This window comes from Schistocerca nitens, chromosome 7 (assembly GCF_023898315.1).
Source record: "Schistocerca nitens isolate TAMUIC-IGC-003100 chromosome 7, iqSchNite1.1, whole genome shotgun sequence".
Classification (NCBI taxonomy): domain Eukaryota; kingdom Metazoa; phylum Arthropoda; class Insecta; order Orthoptera; family Acrididae; genus Schistocerca; species Schistocerca nitens.
In genome coordinates, this window is record NC_064620.1 from 308202972 (window position 1) to 308207971 (window position 5000).

The window sequence follows — 5000 nt, forward strand, 5'->3', positions numbered from 1 at the left end:
GGTGTGTACAAAGGGCAGGGACGTAATCAACGCGAGCTTATGACTCGCGCTTACTGGGAATTCCTCGTTCATGGGGAACAATTGCAAGCCCCAATCCCTAGCACGAAGGAGGTTCAGCGGGTTACCCCGACCTTTCGGCCTAGGAAGACACGCTGATTCCTTCAGTGTAGCGCGCGTGCGGCCCAGAACATCTAAGGGCATCACAGACCTGTTATTGCTCAATCTCGTGCGGCTAGAAGCCGCCTGTCCCTCTAAGAAGAAAAGTAATCGCTGACAGCACGAAGGATGTCACGCGACTAGTTAGCAGGCTAGAGTCTCGTTCGTTATCGGAATTAACCAGACAAATCGCTCCACCAACTAAGAACGGCCATGCACCACCACCCACCGAATCAAGAAAGAGCTATCAATCTGTCAATCCTTCCGGTGTCCGGGCCTGGTGAGGTTTCCCGTGTTGAGTCAAATTAAGCCGCAGGCTCCACTCCTGGTGGTGCCCTTCCGTCAATTCCTTTAAGTTTCAGCTTTGCAACCATACTTCCCCCGGAACCCAAAAGCTTTGGTTTCCCGGAGGCTGCCCGCCGAGTCATCGGAGGAACTGCGGCGGATCGCTGGCTGGCATCGTTTATGGTTAGAACTAGGGCGGTATCTGATCGCCTTCGAACCTCTAACTTTCGTTCTTGATTAATGAAAACATACTTGGCAAATGCTTTCGCTTCTGTTCGTCTTGCGACGATCCAAGAATTTCACCTCTAACGTCGCAATACGAATGCCCCCGCCTGTCCCTATTAATCATTACCTCGGGTTCCGAAAACCAACAAAATAGAACCGAGGTCCTATTCCATTATTCCATGCACACAGTATTCAGGCGGGCTTGCCTGCTTTAAGCACTCTAATTTGTTCAAAGTAAACGTGCCGGCCCACCGAGACACTCAATAAAGAGCACCCTGGTAGGATTTCAACGGGGTCCGCCTCGGGACGCACGAGCACGCACGAGGCGGTCGCACGCCTTCGGCTCGCCCCACCGGCAGGACGTCCCACGATACATGCCAGTTAAACACCGACGGGCGGTGAACCAACAGCGTGGGACACAAATCCAACTACGAGCTTTTTAACCGCAACAACTTTAATATACGCTATTGGAGCTGGAATTACCGCGGCTGCTGGCACCAGACTTGCCCTCCAATAGATACTCGTTAAAGGATTTAAAGTGTACTCATTCCGATTACGGGGCCTCGGATGAGTCCCGTATCGTTATTTTTCGTCACTACCTCCCCGTGCCGGGAGTGGGTAATTTGCGCGCCTGCTGCCTTCCTTGGATGTGGTAGCCGTTTCTCAGGCTCCCTCTCCGGAATCGAACCCTGATTCCCCGTTACCCGTTACAACCATGGTAGGCGCAGAACCTACCATCGACAGTTGATAAGGCAGACATTTGAAAGATGCGTCGCCGGTACGAAGACCGTGCGATCAGCCCAAAGTTATTCAGAGTCACCAAGGCAAACGGACCGGACGAGCCGACCGATTGGTTTTGATCTAATAAAAGCGTCCCTTCCATCTCTGGTCGGGACTCTGTTTGCATGTATTAGCTCTAGAATTACCACAGTTATCCAAGTAACGTGGGTACGATCTAAGGAACCATAACTGATTTAATGAGCCATTCGCGGTTTCACCTTAATGCGGCTTGTACTGAGACATGCATGGCTTAATCTTTGAGACAAGCATATGACTACTGGCAGGATCAACCAGGGAGCTGCGTCAACTAGAGCTGAGCAGCCGGCCGCCCGGGAGTGTGTCCCGGGGGCCCGCGCGAACACGCAAGCGTCCGCTCAATTATTCTGCAAACAGGAGGAGGCTGGGCTCCCCTGCACGATACACCTCGAAACCCTCTCAGGTCCCGGCGGCGCGCAGCGCCGTCCTAAGTACTTGGTCGGGTTCGAGAGAGGCGCAATCGCCCGGAGATAGGCGAGTAGACGCTTTCAGTGCGACCACCCGTGCTCCCAACTGAGCTTGCCGCTGCCGACAGAGGCCCGGGAGCGTGCTGTCGTGGTGTTGCCGGCGGGAGACAACACGCGGCCACAAACAGTGACCGGGCAGCTCCAACGCCAGCGCCACAGAGGGGCAGAGCCCCACTTGGGTGCCAAAGCGAACTCTCCCAGCACAGCGCACGCGCCAACACATCCGCACAGCTGCGATACAAACCACCTGCGAGAACCGCGGGGGCGACCGAGCAGCAGACGGCGTCGCGGCGCCGAGTGCCGGGCGGCGGCGCATCCTCAACGCACACAGTCCTCAATCGGACCAGCACACTGCAGATGTCCACCGCGCTTCGCACCGGGCCCGGGAGGACCCACTTTGGCCGCACGGCGCCGCGCGCTGGGTGCGCCGGCACGCAGATGCGCCGCCTGCCGCCTCCGTCAGCCGGCGCGCCTGCCACTGGGCGCCCCCACCAGCCGGCTGCCGCGCGTGCGCCCACGCAGCGCGCGGCCAGCACGCCGGGCGCCCCCCCCTCACCGGCCGGGGACGGTCCCACCCAGCCACCGCCGCGTATCGCTTCATACCCACATGCCCACTCACGTTCGTGGGTATGACGGGTGTCGCTGAAGCAACCGGTTAATACCTGTACCGATCGTCGATATCAACGATTCACCTCCAGCGCGAACAACCGCGCAACAACGGATTTCCAGTTCATTTGCGTAACTTGGGCAGCAAACGTAGACATCCATCTACATTTGCGACTTCTACGAGTCTTGCATGCCTGGATGTTGTGTGTCACGACGCACTCCATCAGCATACATACACGCTGCGACGTGTGCACGAAAGAACACGTGGAAGGTGGCCAGCGTACGTATGCGAATGCCATTGCACAGCTGCGAAGCGCATTCAACACGCGAACTCCTGACCGACGAGCTAGAGGTGACAGGAGGGGAGGGGGGGGGGGGGGCGGGGGCGATATACGTCCTATTGCAGTACACAATACAGTGGATAGCGGGACCATGTGGAAAGTAAGCAACACTCGCAAGATGTGAGGGTACGCACCGTAAAATGAATCAATACGCAGAACACCACAGTGTGCGCGAAGTGAACTATGTTGAGATGGTTGCAATTAGGCAACGCTACACGAATTCCTAGATTCATATAACTAACAATTACAGGGCAGGTTAAGGCGCAACGTGGGTTAGGTTAGGGCGCAACGTGGGTTAGGTTAGGGCGCAACGTGGGTTAGGTTTGGGCGCAACGTGGGTTAGGTTAGGGCGCAACGTGGGTTAGGTTAGGGCGCAACGTGGGTTAGGTTAGGGCCCAACGTAGGTTAGGTTAGGGCGCAACGTAGGTTAGGTTAGGGCGCAACGTAGGTTAGGTTAGGGCGCAACGTAGGTTAGGTTAGGGCGCAACGTAGGTTAGGTTAGGGCGCAACGTAGGTTAGGTTAGGGCGCAACGTAGGTTAGGTTAGGGCGCAACGTGGGTTAGGTTAGGGCGCAACGTGGGTTAGGTTTGGGCGCAACGTGGGTTAGGTTAGGGCGCAACGTGGGTTAGGTTAGGGCGCAACGTGGGTTAGGTTAGGGCCCAACGTAGGTTAGGTTAGGGCGCAACGTAGGTTAGGTTAGGGCGCAACGTAGGTTAGGTTAGGGCGCAACGTAGGTTAGGTTAGGGCGCAACGTAGGTTAGGTTAGGGCGCAACGTGGGTTAGGTTAGGGCGCAACGTGGGTTAGGTTAAGGCGCAACGTGGGTTAGGTTAGGGCGCAACGTGGGTTAGGTTAGGGCGCAACTTGGGTTAGGTTAAGGCGCAACTTGGGTTAGGTTAAGGCGCAACTTGGGTTAGGTTAAGGCGCAACTTGGGTTAGGTTAAGGCGCAACTTGGGTTAGGTTAAGGCGCAACTTGGGTTAGGTTAAGGCGCAACTTGGGTTAGGTTAAGGCGCAACTTGGGTTAGGTTAAGGCGCAACTTGGGTTAGGTTAAGGCGCAACTTGGGTTAGGTTAAGGCAGAAGTTGGGTTAGGTTAAGGCAGAAGTTGGGTTAGGTTAAGGCAGAAGTTGGGTTAGGTTAAGGCAGAAGTTGGGTTAGGTTAAGGCGCAACTTGGGTTAGGTTAAGGCGCAACTTGGGTTAGGTTAAGGCGCAACTTGGGTTAGGTTAAGGCGCAACTTGGGTTAGGTTAAGGCGCAACTTGGGTTAGGTTAAGGCGCAACTTGGGTTAGGTTAAGGCGCAACTTGGGTTAGGTTAAGGCGCAACTTGGGTTAGGTTAAGGCAGAAGTTGGGTTAGGTTAAGGCAGAAGTTGGGTTAGGTTAAGGCAGAAGTTGGGTTAGGTTAAGGCAGAAGTTGGGTTAGGTTAAGGCAGAAGTTGGGTTAGGTTAAGGCAGAAGTTGGGTTAGGTTAAGGCAGAAGTTGGGTTAGGTTAAGGCAGAAGTTGGGTTAGGTTAAGGCAGAAGTTGGGTTAAGGGATGGTGTGTGTGGGGGGGGGGTGGGGTGGCGAGGTTCGTTGATAGTGATGGTAGTAAGTGGACGCCTGAGGCACTATCAGATATGTCACGTCAGTTGCACTTGTGGCTCATGGCAGGTGGCGCGCCCGTTCTGTGTTTGTGGCAAAGGAGTGGCACACCTGTGTCTTTCATTCCTGCCATTGTTTATGTGCTGTGAGATGCGGCAGTGTGGTGCTGTTGGGTGCACCCCTGTGTAGGACATGTGTGGGTGTTGGTGGCGTATCTGAGCAATGGTGGTTGTAGGAAGAGTGGGATATTCAGTTTTCTGGTTCGACGTCCCGGTCTGGTTATCATAGTGTGGATGGTGTACTGTGGCCGAGAGGATGCACTGGATGTTGTTCCATGCTGGTACTTAGATGTTGTGTCTGCGTCTGTTACAGGCATAGACTAGTGGGTGATGGAGTGTGTGGGTGACGTGTGGTTGACATTGTGTGCACAGACGTTCAGCATGTATAGGGACAGTTGTATGTGTTATCTATATTCCGATGACTGCGCGTATTACTAAGCACCGCCGCGTATAAGCTTAATGTA

General features: G+C 54.9%; 1 non-coding gene across 1 annotated transcript in view; it reads right to left on the reverse strand.

The window, feature by feature from the left end:
- Nucleotides 1-1743, reverse strand: part of LOC126196999 (small subunit ribosomal RNA) — a 1909-nt gene extending 166 nt beyond the window's left edge. Inside the window, exon 1 of the ribosomal RNA XR_007539411.1 lies at nt 1-1743. This exon is cut by the window's left edge and continues 166 nt beyond it. This is a non-coding gene — a ribosomal RNA (small subunit ribosomal RNA).
- Between the last annotated feature and the right edge of the window lie 3257 nt (nt 1744-5000).